Source organism: Phyllobates terribilis, unplaced genomic scaffold (assembly GCF_046119375.1).
Source record: "Phyllobates terribilis strain yellow unplaced genomic scaffold, ASM4611937v1 Scaffold_13__5_contigs__length_258822181, whole genome shotgun sequence".
Classification (NCBI taxonomy): domain Eukaryota; kingdom Metazoa; phylum Chordata; class Amphibia; order Anura; family Dendrobatidae; genus Phyllobates; species Phyllobates terribilis.
The window spans coordinates 125502828-125518949 of record NW_027362773.1 but is presented as its reverse complement, the minus strand read 5'-3'; the positions used below and the strand labels follow the sequence as shown (position 1 = coordinate 125518949).

The following is a 16122-nucleotide window of genomic DNA, read 5'->3' as shown; positions in this document are numbered from 1 at the left end:
GTACAGGGCGCCATACACACTGCTTACAGGCAGTGCGTCACTACAACTACAAAACATAATAAACAGTCACGTATCAACTGGATTCAGCCGGTCTGAACTGGTTTTCTAACGGGACTACATACATACACTGCTCACCGGGACTTCGGTATCCCTACGCCCAAACAATCCGCCATTTTATACTGAGTCATTTGCTTGCCAGATTTTAGTTTATAGTGATTATTAAGGAGCTTAATTCAGCAGTAATTGTTAGGTTATTGAAAAAAGTTTAATAATTCGTTTTAATATGAATCCTCCAAGGTTACCGTGTCCTCTGTGTGGTAAAATAAACAGGGACTACATGAAGTTCTCCACACGTAGCACTCGCGGAAGGATACAACATTGGAGCTGGTATATGTGACGTAACAAGAGCCTATAAAAACCTTCCCCCAGATGCCGTCTCTCATTGCTGCGGAGACGTCTGCGAGAGGAAGTCTTGTTGTGATGAAGCTGCTGTCTTAAGCTACAGAAAACCCTTTGTTTCCTTCCCTGGCATTTCTCGGCTATTATATAGGCTTCTGTGTAAGGTATTTTGTTCCCATTGACTTTATTAGAACGTAAAATACCATTTTACCAGATTATTGGGCGGGTGATAGCGCGGGTTAGCTGCGGGCAGAGTTTACTGTGTGAAGGTGTATCATGTGACACTTGAGCTGATTTTTTTTTATTAATCCGTCCATATAGGAAGACTTGCCTCGTATTTTATTCCGCTTGATGTGCGGGGTCTACTGGCTATAGACTTAAATGGGAGGTGGGTTAAACTGTGTTCATTATGTACATGGACGCCGGTGCTTTTTCAGCGTGTAGAAGGTTAGTTAGGCATGAATATGTTCTGTACTCGGTGGGGCGGTTCACTACTCCTTTTCTCAAATATGGCCGCTGGTAGCCTGAGGGAGGGCGGAGTTAAGGGATGACGCATATTACGTCATCCTTTTGCTAGCTGTGGGCGGGGCTGACGGTCATGCGTAACATGAGCTGTTGCTAGCTAGTCTCTAGTGGGTGGAGCTATTGTTTGTGTCGGGTGGGTGACTGCTGCTTTAGTCACTATGGCCGGGTGTCTCCTATTACGTCAGCATGAAGCTGATATCCTTATGGGTTCTTGCTAGGGGGCGGAACTAATGGGCATACGTGTCCTGCCCTTTAGTGGTAGGCTTATCCTTTTTGCCAAATAAGCTGATATTTTAGTGGGTGGAGTTAAGTGGTGACTCATTAACCTGCCCCTTGTATTCCTGATGCCATATATGGTTGGTAGTGAGGCTCTTCACCGCCCCCTCTTGTTCCTGCTCAGTAATGGCATTTCAATGACTGCTCTTCTGGCAGTCTCTGGATTTGACTTGTTCTTAAGCAATGAAGATTTTAGTGGATACAATTTTTTTTTTCTCTTAAATCTTGGTAAAATGGTATTTTTAACAGTTTTAATATTTAAACATTCACTTGTGGTTTGTAACGGGAGCTTTGTAATAGCCAAGAAATATATATCCCATGTGCATTCTCTGAAGAGCCGTTGCATTTTTCCACGGACGAACAGCGATGGAGCCACGCAACAGAATTAAAGACTATTGATGGGTCGGTCCCATACCAGAAACCGGACGAAAGACTGAATCTGCCCGAAATGAACTTAGTGCTTGAAATAAGCAACCCAAATAGACTGTCCCGGGAAAACAGATGTTTGCACTTTCCTTGCCGGCCAACCGAGGCCACCCAGTTAGTGGGCTAAGTATCACATTGACCACCAGTATACATTTATTTTGAGATTTTACAGGGCAACTTGGTAAAGATAACTAGGTGATATCTGGTTTCTGTCACAATGAGATTGTAAACTGTAAGAAGTAACAAAACATGTTTGATATGTAATTTAATGACAATAGTAGCAATCTGTTATGTTGCTGATCTTATTATTTGCAATAATACAACTGTAATGTTACAGCTGCTTGTTATAGGACGATAAACACCACATTGAACCACTTTCCATGACCCCATGTTAACTTAAATTCTTTTTCCTTAGGATGCAGTCATAGAACCTCATTTTCGTGATCCTTGGCCACTAGCACCTCTAAACTTCAGGCACCAGCAATGGGGGTTGTCTGCGCAGGTGTCTGGTCACCAAACAGATCTTTTTGTTTATTTTCTACTAGTCTTAATCTTCATAAACATGAATTCACATCTGGGAGGAAACCTCACCCATTTGTGGCCACTTCATAGATAATGGGTAAGCAGGAGAACCTTCCAAGCTTTTAGGCTATCGAAATAATCAAGCACCCGCTACCTGGTAAGCAAACATTAGTATGAAGTATTTCCCTTCCCCCTAATACGTGTCCTGGAGGATAGCTGTATGCCATATTTAAAGGGTTATTATCAAGTTGGAAATGTATCTCCTATCCTGTGATAACTTCCGTTCACTGGGGTTCCAACCGCTGTGGTCCCCAGCGATCCTAAGAACCAGAGCTCTGCACCCCAACTGAATGGGAGTGTTGTCGCTGCTCCATTAAGTGTTAATTCATTAAGCATGAATGGAGCGTTAGTGTGTGATTGACCACCTCTCCATTCAGACTAGGTTTCTTCAGAGCTCTGGTTCTTGGGATTGCTAGGTGCCACAGCAGTCAGACCCCAGCAATCAAACAGGTCCTATCCTGTGAAAAGGAGAAGTATTTGAACTGAATGCCCCTTTAAGGCAAGTGAAATACCCCACAGATTCCTGTTTTCATGGCGACTTAATCTGGTTGCTGTGTTAAATTTTATTCTCCCCAAGCTAGCAAATGCTGAAGTGAATTAATAATTTTAAAAATTGAGCATCTCCAAATGGCTACTATGTAGTATAATAGTACATTGTGCTAGGTTATCTTTCTCCCTGCCCAAACTACACTCTGGTGCATATTGCCAAACTTCAGCAAACTTTACCAGTACATTTAGACTCCCATGAGATAATGCATGAATTGACAATCCTTAGGACTAGACATGCATGAATACTGTAACACGTGTGGATGTATTTTTTTTACATTTTTTCCTAGGATGTTCTATTTTTGGTGTTACTGTTGACTGACAATCAGAAACATGCTTTCATAAACCTGTATAAACAAGTAAGGTCTTTCCTTGGTTCTTGTTGCTGTAAGTTGCTTATGCATTTGCTGTGTCTTGTACATTATTTATTAAATTAAAAAAATAAATGTATTGTTTCAATGTCTTTCTTAAAGGATTTGGTGCAAATTCCCAATGGTAATTATCAGGCAGGAGAGAAGTGATCAAGGTCTAGGTCATTCTGGTACCACCCAATCCTGCTGTCGTCTTTCTGCTGATCTGAGTACTCTACATCTTGGTTACACTTGGTAAAGCCACTAAAACATAAAGGTCTTGGATTTCTATAGCGCATGGACCTTATGGTTCAAGGTTAAGTGACACGTGTACACATGAGACTTGTTAGTTGTCTGAAAGATTTTTGATTTCGTTTCCTTGGACAGGTTACTCATCCTGAATGAGTCAGGTTACATGCCCTCAATGAAGATGTCAAGTGATGCTAAGTCTGCAGCGTCTCTTATCAGTTAAGTGTAATAAAAGGTCAACAAGTCTGCATGATTTACACACATTTCATTTGACACCGCTTTGGTGCCTACATTATCATATTTTGCTAATTGTGCTTCATATAGTTTCCATGTAGATATGTATGTGCATACATTGCCACAAGCAATGCTTTAAAAGTTGCTTATAGCAACCACAAAAAAGTCTGTAATGGCTAAATATGTAGCTTTACAGTGACACTGCCATAAAGGCTGATATACAGCAAGGTGAATGACCATATTCCCTTTGTCAAACAAAATACTTTTGTCTTTGTTTTTACTAATTTGGCAGTGTGGGATGTAACTCAAATAAATTTCAACTTGTTCTACACAACTACCGACAACTTTTACACAAAACTGCTTTCAGTTGCCATACAATTCATGCACTTCTTGTTTTTTTTTGTGATCTCTCCATCCTCGGAAATGGAGTTCAGAGACACAGCCAAGTTTCCTTCTCTGCCAATCAGGAACTTTTACAAGTAAGATGGTTATGATGTCTGGGCAATTTGGTATCGTGTCTTAGCAGCACTGAAAAGGTATGCTCATGTGCTTTTTCCCTGGAGTACAAGGGGTACTGGCGGTTTATTTGTCCTTGCGCAGGCCCTTAACATTCCTAAAGATCAAAATAGAAAACCATGTTGGGGGCATGTTTATTCACTCTGCCCAGTTACTACCCCTATGCTTTTTATCATGCTGTTCAAATGGGGGTTACATGATCTACAATTAAAAAAAAAAAAGCTGCTCTCTAATGGTGTACTACAGTGAGGAGAGCATTTATAACCTATCCTATATTAAAAAGGGGAGCTAGATTAACACGTGTTCAGAAAAAAGATTGTATTTTGGAATTGGTCCTTTGATCAGAATAAATGACCACTATCCTTACCACTTTGTGTTCTGTCCCTATGACCACAGGAGAATGGCTGCTTTCTAACTATCCAGCTTCTAAACACGGCATACAATGTATTTGTATGTCTACAGAGCCTTTTTGCAGCATGCTCAAGAACCTTGATGCAGGTTTCAGAGGCAGCTCATCATTTTGCATATATTTTAACTGGCACAGCTGTCAGCAGAAGGTAAACCATGTGTATGTCTACAGTGCTGGATGGGTAAGGCTAACTTAAAGGGGTTGTCTGGCCTTGGTGTATTCATTATGGGACTGCAGACTTGTGCAGCCTCACAACGGACACTTAAGATTGGATATGAGTGGGTGGTCACATGACTACAAGTATGTGATTTGCATACTTCTGGTCACATTATGACTAGATGTAAGCCTAAAGGTAGACTGTCTAGTCCAGGGTATTCAATCCTGTAATAAGGTTTTATTCTGCCTTATTGATTGAACACCCTGAACTGGATGCTGTCTAACTTTTTATGATTGAAGATTTCCAAGTTAGTTCCTTGGAATGTTTGGATGTGCATCCCAATTTGTGTGCGGTCAGCAATGTTTATTTAAACTTTCCGGTGACTTGTCCAGCATCACTCAATTCACTCCTATTGAGTGAGGCCAAGCATTTCTAGTTGGCATGTGACCACATGTATGCAAATGTATACTTGTGGTCAAGCTCCTGGCACTTGAGACTCCTGATGGTGTGTATGCTATGAAGGTCCACAAATCTGTAGACAGTAAATGGAACCCCAACCCTTGACAAGTATTTACAATCACTGCAACTTCTACATTTAGTGGGGAGAACTTGGTGATTTCTCTGAAGGTTATACAACAAGTCTTTAATTTTAGTCGTGTGCCGCAAGCCAGAATATCAACAATTTTATCTAGATTATAGGGACTGTCCCTCTGACATCCCCAGCTCAATCACCATTTCATAACATTGCAAATGTTGGCCTGCAAAGAAAAATAATTTTGTCTAAACAGAGCGTATGACCATGTATCAATCCAATATCTTTTATACTGAATTAAGTTTTTTTTATTAAATAAGATATTTGGTGGGGAATCTTAATGGGAGGTATCTGCAACATGGACAGGTTCTATAATATTGGATAAAAAGACCTTGAACTGGAGTCTAATGGCTGCAATATTCCAGACAACCCATGGACAAGTGTGGGGCTGTTTCTGGAAGTTATCGGTCCATTCTTTGCAAATGTATTCCCGTTCCCAAGCCAATGCAAAACTCAACAATTGTGTTCACTAAGCGGCAATATTCAGATTAGTGTGGTTAAATAGGGTTACAATTGATAGAAAAAGACATTATTTTGGTCTTGAAGGTTAGAAATTTCTTTCACAATAAAATGTAAACCTTGTTTATTACAAAACAATAAGCCGCTTTGCAGTTAAACTCTGGAGTATGCTGGCATCGAACTATTAATTTCCTGTGACGTCTCATGAAGAGGACACATTCCAAAATGAAGATTTCAAGCAGCCTGGTGTATGTAGGATAACGTAATACTGGTTGTGTTTTGTTTTATTCTGTGATGTCTTTCCTGTAATAATAGAAGGGTATATGGGTATTTCTTGCATATTATACATGGCTACCATCTCTACTAGCTTAGCAGGAATTGAAAATACATAGGCAGTTGTGAAATGTTTGGTAAACTGTCAAGTCACTTGTACTATGTGATTTTTATGTATTATAGTGATGTGGGAGCAACTAGTTTCCCACATAATCTATCAATATAATAGATTTATCAGTAAAATCCTTATGAGAATAAGGTTTGTTAGTGGTTGTGGAGTATAGTGAAGGCTCTACTATACCCCCCCCCCCCCCCCCCGCTCCCAACGCATGTGACCTGCACTATACACCTGTACTCAATAGAGATTCACAAGAACCTGCTAACGTCGCAACAGAAGCACAGTGCAGCTTCTACTGAAATAAATGCAACAGGAGTGGTTTATCCTCTTGGTATTTTTCAGATCAGATTTTGGTCAGTGGATTTCCAGTAAAACTGAAGGGTGTGCAGCTCCCACAGAATCCGGAGTACATGATCAAACTGTTTTTGGGCTATTGTCTTCTATGATTCGATAGTGCCATTTGAGCATTGATTACCTTGTATAATTTCACTGATTGCTAGAAACCTTACTGTGGTAAATATACACAGCTCTGTGAAGATATTAGTGTAAAAGTAAAGTGGAGATTTCTCGCTTCACTTTTTTCGTCACTTTTATGCTCTAACCAGAGACATGAAAGCATCCTTGTCTTCTGCTTTGTCCCTAAACTTATGACAGATTCATCTTGATGTGTGACAATGGTACAGAGATGTCGATGGAGACTGCCCTTAACATCTATGACAGGGTAATGCCAGGAGCAGTGATGGAGCAGAAGTGAATCGCCGTTTACCTTTGGATTTGGTGAAGGCAGGAAAGGCTTTTCTTTCTTGATATTTTTCAGATCTGTCCTTCGTCTCCATTGAAACACTGGTTGAGGAATGCTGCCTCCACAAAATGCAAGTTCACCATCAATCATGAGCAACCATGTGTCCACGTTAGCTTTCGCTCTAAATCAAAATTCATCTCAGAAGTGCAGTTAAGGGACGAGCCCTGTATGCTTTCACTGAAGATTGGTAGAAATTTGTGATGATATAAAAAAAAATTACGGGTGGGGTATTTTGCTTTTACTGTTTTTGTATTTTGTAACAGACTGAAAGAGGCAACTGGTCTTGGCGCGAGTCCCTCACCACCAAACCAGAACCATAAGAACACTGGTGTGCGTTACTTATCCCATAGTATGGGGAAAAGATCCTAACTTGGGAATTGTAGTGCTGCAGCCGTTTACAAATCTACGACAGGATGATGCCTGGAGCAGAGGTGAAATTCTGATTATTATTAGGGTGAGGTGGGTGCAGGAAAAGCTTTTCTCCTGGTATCTTCCAGACCTGTTCTTCAGCAGAAAAATATGTTTTAATAATAACATATTCCAGAAAATGAGCATGCCATCTTGAGCAGCCATGTGCCCAAATTGCCAGTCTACTTCGAGTAGGTTTGGGGACATTTCATAATCTCAGCAGTTCGGTTTTCAAACGGTCAAAGTGCAGTTTACAGATGGAGGTGAGTACAGGAAGGGCTTTTCTCACTTTTTAGTATTTTTCAGACTAGGGGTGTGTGATATATATTATATTATATATTTTTTTTTGTGCAGCTATAGACTACTACCCATAATACTTAAGTGCCTTAGTAAAATTACTTTGTGCCTGATTAATCTGGATCCTATTGAGATGACCTCGCCTTTTTATAGTTTTTCTTATGTTTTTAAATAAATAATTGCATTTTGCTTAAGTGTGGCTTCATTGCACTTTTCCTTCTGGGTTACCCCCATGGGATTATGGGTTGCTTAATCTATAGGGTGCATCCCTACTGTATTTATAGTTCAGTGTAAGAATTGTTAGTATTTTTCCCAATATGTATTTATATAAAATTCTTGTGCTTAAAGGGGAAAGGATTTTTTTTTTTCTTTTTTAAAATTCTCCGGAAAGCTATCTAGATTGTACCAAGAACTTCATCCAGAAAAAATGAGACCACACCAACTTGGCATACCTTATGGATCCTGTAGTACGGTGAAAGGACTTAACTTTGGGAAATATTAGTGGTTAAAGTTTTTGCAATTTAGTTGGTGAGTGCAGAACAGGCCTTTCTCCTTGGTCAATGTGTAATCTGAGGCTCTAATAGAGCAAGGTGACTGAGAAACACAAAATACAAGAAGGACATCAGACTGGAGCGGCATGGTTAAATTGTCACATAAATTGGGGGTGGGTTTGGGGCAATTTTCCAATTGAAGAGCCCAGTATGATTTGACTGAAGATTCATTAGGATGAGGTGAGTGCAGAATTTTTTTTCTCCCTTATTATTTTTCAGATTAGTTGCCCTCCATTAGAACAAAGTGAGTAGTGCAGCCCCACAAAGGGCAAGTACACAATTGTGTGTCCCAAGTTGTCAGATAAGTTGGAGCAGTTTGGGGCAATCGTCTGCTAATTGATCTTGGCAGCGCAATTCAAGTGTGACGACCCCTGTGTGATGGCACTGAAGATTGCTAGGAAGCTGCTTATTGTGGTAAATGTACAGATTATTGATATGGTGTATACCAGTATGTATTGTAAAAGATAAATCTTAAAGGGCAAGTGGTTGGCTTACTGTTCTTCTATCATCAGAGTTAAAGACGGCAACTGAACTTGATCCTGAACGCCCATCCAGATGCGTGCAAGCACAATCTTTTAGCTTTTTTTTTTTTTTTTTTAGAAAAGATCTTGACTTGAAAATTAGTGACATAATTTGGAATTGTGATGACGATGGACAGTGTCCTATGCTGAGATTCATTACAGATCTATGCCCGGATAATGCCGAGGGCAGCGATAGAGGAGAGGTGTAGTCTATCAGACGAGTGGGTTTGGGGTGAATTTTTTCTTATTAATCTCATCAGGGCAGATCATGTGTGAAGACCCCTGTATGATGGCACAGAAGATTACTAGGAACCTGCTTACTGTGGTAAATATATATATATACGCACACACACACACATTACCATAGATGCTGTACCCTGCTGTAAATGATTGTTCTTGAAGGGGGGATTGTTCTGCTTTCCTGTTTTTTTATCATCAGAGTTAAGGAAGGCATCAGAATTTGGTGATTGACCCCATCTAGAAACGTGAGATCAACTTATCGCACTTGATTGATCTTATACTTTACAGAAAACAATATTTTTATATAATTGGTGATATGGATGATGGATCTGTGACGATGGAGATTGTCTGATGGTGGAATTCTTTACAATCTGAGCGTATAATGCAGAGAGCAGAGAATTGTAAAATAACCATTTACTATTAGGATGATGGGAGTGAAGGAAAGGCCATTTTGTGTCGTAATTGTCAGATGTCTCGGAGTTGCTTTGGAAGTGATTGTCTTATTGATCTCAGCGGGGGCAGGTGAAGTGTCAGTATCGGTGACGGAGCCGCTGTGCTCTGCAGTTTCCCATATAGATGAGGTGAGTGCAGGGAAATATTTTTCCTTGATATTTTTCAGATCCGTTTGTTATCAGCAGCTCTACAGTAATACAGTGGATGAGGAATACAACCCCACAGTATACAGACAATCAGACATGATCAGACAATGCGTTAGAGAGTGTTTGGGGGGCGATTTGCTTTCTTCTTTTCCAACAATGAAGTTCATGTGTTTCGATAGTCCTGTGTGATTGCATTGGAGATTGCTGGGAACCGGCTTACTGTGATAAATCTATAATATTGTTGTAAATTATTCTTGTAGGGGGGGGTTTGCTTCACTGTTTTTTTTTCATCATCAGAGCTAAAGAAGATAACGGGACCACCACCCAGAAATGGGAGACCACCATGTTATTGTAGTTTATTCATCCTGTAATGTAGAGAAAAGATGCTGACATGGAAATATTAGTGACATAAGTTGGAGTTGTGGTGTGAATGGAGATTGTCCAATGTTGGAAATCGTTACAGATCTATGACCGGATAATGCCGGGAGCGGAGGAGGATTGTAGGTTACTACTAGGAGGAGGTGAGTGCAGGAAGGATTTTCTCTCTTGATTTCTTTCAGATTATTGGCACAAGCGGTTGAGGAATGCAGCCCCCACAAAGTGCAAGTACACTTTTGTATTGTGTGTCCAAACTATCAGACAAGTGGGGAGCGGGTTTGGAGCCATTGTCTTTTTATTGATCTCAGCAGGGCAGTGCAAGTGTGAGGACCCCTGTATGATGGCACTGAGGATTACTAGGAACCTACTTACTGTGGTAAATATATATATACACACACACACACATTACCATAGATGCTGTGTCCTGCTGTAAATGATTGTTCTTGAAGGGGGGATTGTTTTGCTTTCCTGTTTTTTATCATCAGAGTTAAAGAAGGCATCAGAATTTGGTGATTGACCCCATCTAGAAACGGGAGATCAACTTATCGCACTTGATTGATCTTATACTTCACAGAAAATAATATTTTTATATAATTGGTGATATGGATGATGGATCTGTGACGATGGAGATTGTCTGATGGTGGAATTCTTTACAATCTATGAGCGGATAATGCAGAGAACAGGGAATTGTAAAATAACCATTTACTATTAGGATGATGGGAGTGAAGGAAAGGCCATTTTGTGTCCAAATTGTCAGATGTCTCGGAGTTGCTTTGGAAGCGATTGTCTTATTGATCTCAGCAGGGGCAGATGAAGTGTCAGTATCGGTGACGGAGCCGCTGTGCTCTGCAGTTTCCCATATAGATGAGGTGAGTGTCACGCTGTCTCTGTATACTGGAGGTAGGGGGCCTAAGCTGACCCTAAGCTGGGGCCCTGACTAGTCCCTCAACCTGGAGGTACTGTTAAAGGTACAGAGGTCCAGGCCGCCAGCGTAACCCCTACCCCCTGAGGATCCCTGCACCTAAGTAATCTAGTCCTGAGAAGGACCCCGATCACAACAAAAGGGGACAAGTAATAATATGCCCACACACAGTACTTAGATGAACGAGACAGTACAAGGGAAAAACCAAAACCACCTTGCATACAACAATTACACAACTACAACAGAGGGAACACCAACGGGAAAGGAGATAAATGATAAAGCGAGGAAGGGAAAAAAACACTCCAAATACACTTATCTCAGAAACTCCAAACACCACGATCCGCTCTGTTAGTCTGAATGAAATGCTTTCACCGACACTTCCCAAACAGACCAGCAGGCATTTGAAGGAGTCTCGCTACAGCAGTATTGGTTGCAGCTGGGCGAGGCTGGACCTCGTCTAGCACAGAGAGAGAGAGAATTAACTCCCTCACTGCCGAAAAACACAAAGCACCAACAAGTCAGCTGCGAGAAATCAGGCTGTGTACTCGTGACGATCTTCGTGGCGACACACCCGTGACAGTGAGTGCTGGGAAATATTTTCTTCCATGATATTTTTCAGATCCGTTTGTTATCAGCGGCTCTACAGTAATACAGTGGATGAGAAATACAACCCCACAGTATACAGACAATCAGACATAAGCAGCGATGTGTCTAAACTTTAGGATGAGTTGGAGAATATTTGGGGGCGATTTGTTTTCTTCTTATTCCCAGCAGTGAAGTTGATGTTTCGATAGCCCTGTGTGATTGCACTGGAGATTGCCGGGAACCGGCTTACTGTGGTAAATCTATATACACATTGTACTGGAGTTGTTTCCCAGTATATATTGTTGGAAGAATGGTCTTGAGGGAGGGAGATTTTTTTTTTTTTTTTGCTTCACTGTTCTTACCCATCAGAGCTAAAGAAGGCAATGGGACCCCCATCCAGGAATGTGAGACCACCACCTTACCGTACATTATTGATCCTATTGTATGGAGGAAAGATCTTGATCTGTAAGCAGCCGTGTCTCCAATGTGGCATTTCACTTTTACTTGGTTTGGAGCGATTGTGTTCTGGATCTCAGCAGTGCGGCTCCTGTGTGAAGAGCGGAGGAGGATTGTAGGTTACTACTAGGAGGAGGTGAGTGCAGGAAGGATTTTATTCCTTGATATTTTTCAGATTAGTGGTCCTCCAGAAGATACAAATGATTAAGGAATGCAGCCCCTCAAAGAGCAAGAACGCGATTGTGTGACCAAATTGTCAGATAAGTTGGAGCAGGTTTGGGGTGATTGTCTTCTTATTGATCTCAGCAGGACAGATCAAGTGTGAAGACCCCTGTATGATGGCACTGAAGATTACTAGACACCTGCTTACTGTGGTGAATATACAAATATATATATACAGACATATTGTATAGCTGCTGAATATTGCTGTGAAGTAGTTTTCTTGAAGGGGGGGTGGATGTTTTGCTTTTCTGTTCTTCATCATCAGAGTTAAAGAAGTCACCGGGACCACCATCCAGAAACATGAGACCACCATCTTATTGCACTTTATTGAGCCTATATTATAGAGAAAAGAGTATTGTTAATGAAATGGTGGCATAGATGATGGAGCTGTGGTGACGATGGAGATTGTCCTGTGTTGGAATTCTTTACAGATCTGTGACAGGATAATGTCAGGAGCGGAGATGGGGCAGAGAGGAATTACAGTGACTATTGGGAGGAGGTGAGTGCAGGGAAGGGTTTTTTCTCCTGATATTTTACAGATGATTTGTTATCGGTGGCTCTACAGTACAACAATGTGGATGAGGAATAATGGCCCCCACAATATGCAGACTATCAGACATGAGCAGCGCGGTCGTCATAGTTTTAGATGAGTGGGAGCGTGTTGTTTGGGGACGATTTCCTTTCTTGCCCCCAGCAGTGGAGTTCCATAGCCCTGTATGATGGCACTGAGGATCGCTGGGAGCCGCTTACTGTGGTAAATCTATAATATATATACAGATTGTACTGGAGGAGTTTGATATATATTGTTGTAAATGATTGTTCTTGTAGGGGGAGGTTGTTTTTCTTTACTGTTTTTTATCAACAGCTAAACAAGGTAACGGGACCGCCATCCAGAAATGTGAGACCACCATCTTATTGTAGTTTATTCATCCTGTAGTCTAGACAAAAGATGTTGACATGGAAATATTAGTGACATAAGTTGGAGTTGTGGTGTGAATGGAGATTGTCCAATGTTGGAATTCGTTACAGATCTATGACCGGATAATGCCGGGAGCGGAGGAGGATTGTAGGTTACTACTAGGAGGAGGTGAGGGCAGGAATGATTTTCTTGCTTGATATTTTTCAGATTAGTGGCACAAGCGGTTGAGGAATGCAGCCCCCACAAAGTGCAAGAACGCGATTGTGTCCAAATTGTCAGATAAGTTGGAGCGGGTTTGGGGCGATTGTCTTCTTATTGATCTCAGCAGGACAGATCAAGTGTGAAGACCCCTGTATGATGGCACTGAGGATTACTAGACACCTGGTTACTGTGGTGAATATACAAATAGATATATATATTACAGACCTATTGTATAGATGCTGAGTATTACTGTAAAGTAGTTTTCTTGAATGGGGGGTAGGTGTTTTGCTTTTCTGTTCTTTACCATCTTTGATGGAGCCGCTGTGCTCTGCAGTTTCCCATACAGATGAGGTGAGTGCAGGAAATATTTTGTGCCTTGATATTTTTCAGACGTTTATCAGCGGCTCTACAGTAATACAGTGGATGTGGAATACACCCCCCATAATATGTTCACCATAAAACATGAGCAGTGATGTGTCCAATTTTTTAGATGAATTGGAGAATGTTTGGGGGGTGATTTGTTTTCTTCTTATTTCCATCAGTGAAGCTCATGTTTCGATAGCCCTGTGTGATTGCACTGGAGATCGCTGGAAGCCGCTTACTGTGGTAAATCTAAAATATATGATATAATGCAATAGATGCAATTAGATATTGTTGTAAATGCTTGTTCTTGAGGTGGAGGTGGGGGTTTCTTTTGCTTTACTGTTCTTTCACAGCTAAAAAGACAACTAAACTTCGCACTGGACCCCCATTAGTAAACGTGAGACCACCATCTTTTTGAGGTTTTATTGATCCTATAGTATAAAGAAAAGATCTTGATATGGGAACATTAGTGATATAAGTTGTGGTGTGAATGGAGATTGTCCAATCTTGGAATTTGTTGTAGGTCTATGGCCGGATAATGCCGGGAGCGGAGAATTGTATAATAGCAGGAGGTGAGCGCAGGAAAGGATTTTCTCGCTTAATATTTTTTAGATTGTCAGCTCTTCTTGAGTCGTAAAAAAAATGATGTATGAATGCAGCACCCGCATAATGCAAGTACGCGACTATTCTTGTCTGATAAGCTGGAGTGGATTTGGGAGATTTTCTTCTTTCTTATGCCAACAGTGCAATTAAAGTGTTACCAGCCCTGTATGATCTCACCAGAGATCGATAGGAACCTGATTCCTGGGGTAAATATACATATATATATATGTGCAATTTGTATTCTAGCTTGCTGGTATATATCTTTGAATATGTTTGCTGGAAGGAGGGATTTGCATTTTATTTATTTTTTTATCAGAGGCAACTAAATTAAGCAACGGACTCGTATTTGGAGACATTTGAGCACCATCTTTCATACTTTATTGATCCTATAATATGGTGAAAAAAACCTTAGCTTGGTGGCAAAACTTTGAATTAGTGGGACATTCTCATAGGATAATGCCAATATCGTAATGGAGAAGGGGGAATTGCAGTTTAAAAAGATTTTTCTTCAGATGTTTTTCAGTGACTGTCGTACAAAATACTTGAGAAATAACGGCCCCCATAATATGCAAGTGAATCAAACGTAAGCAATAGTGTGCCAAAATGTATAGATGTGTGTGCTGGTAAAAGTTTGTTCTTGAATGGTGGAAGGGATTTGTTTCGTTTTTCTTTCTCATTAGAGTAATGAAGGCATCTGAATTTGGCATTAGACCCCCATCCAAAAATGTGAGACCACCATTTTAATGTACTTAATCGATTCTTTGGTACAGTAAAAAGAACATGATATGTAAATGATAGTGGCATCATTCCGCTTTGTTGGATTACGATGGAGATTGTCCTATGTTGGAATTCTTTACAGATCTGTGACAGGATAATGTCAGGAGCGGAGATGGGGCAGAGAGGAATTACAGTGACTATTGGGAGGAGGTGAGTGCAGGGAAGGGTTTTCTCTCTTGCTGTTTTTCAGATCCATTTGTTATCGGTGGCTCTACAGTAACACAGTGGAAGAGGAATAATGGCCCTGACAATATGCAGACAATCAGACATGAGCAGCGGTGCGTCTATTATAGATGAGTGGGAGCGTGTTGTTTGGGGGACAATTTGTTTTCTTTGCCCCCAGCAGTGGAGTTCCTAAGCCCTGTATGATGGCACTGAGGATCGCTGGGAGCCGCTTACTGTGGTAAATGTATAATATATATACAGATTGTACTGGAGGAGTTTTCCACTATATAGTGTTGTACATGATTGTTCTTGTAGGTGTGTGTTTTTCTTTACTGTTTTTTATCATCAGAGCTAAAGAAGGTAATGGGACCACCATCCAGAAATGTGAGTCCACCATTTTATTGTACATTATTGTTCTTTATAGTATCTTTTATATGAAAATATTTTGGCATAAGTTATAATAAGAATGATGATTAAGAGTTTGTTACAAATGTCGAGAGCAGAGATGGAAAAAAGGGTGAATTGCAGTTTACTTATTAGGATGAGGTGAGTGCAGAGAAGGATTTTCAGATGTAAATGAAGTGGTTGAGAAATGCAGCCCCCTGAAAAAGCAAGTACACTATGAAACTATAGCCATTTTGTGTCCAAATTGTCAGATGTCTCGGAGTTGCTTTGGAGGCGATTGTCTTCTTATTGATCTCAGCAGGGGCAGGTGAAGTGTCAGTATCGGTGACGGAGCCGCTGTGCTCTGCAGTTTCCCATATAGATGAGGTGAGTGCAGGGAAATATTTTCTTCCTTGATATTTTTCAGACGTTTATCAGCGGCTCTACAGTAATACAGTGGATGAGGAATACAACCCCACAGTATACAGACAATCAGACATGAGCAGCGATGTGTCCAATTTTTTAGATGAATTGGAGAATGTTTGGGGGGTGATTTGTTTTCTTCTTATTTCCATCAGTGAAGCTCATGTTTCGATAGCCCTGTGTGATTGCACTGGT

General features: G+C 40.8%; 1 long non-coding RNA gene across 1 annotated transcript in view; it reads left to right on the top strand.

The window, feature by feature from the left end:
• The first annotated feature begins 444 nt into the window (after nt 1–444).
• LOC141174017 (uncharacterized) overlaps nt 445–16122 on the top strand; it is a 37746-nt gene continuing 22068 nt past the window's right edge. The window contains exons 1-2 of the long non-coding RNA XR_012252743.1: nt 445–4066; nt 4500–16122. The exon at nt 4500–16122 is cut by the window's right edge and continues 22068 nt beyond it. This is a non-coding gene — a long non-coding RNA (uncharacterized lncRNA). The remainder of the gene's footprint in view (nt 4067–4499) is intronic.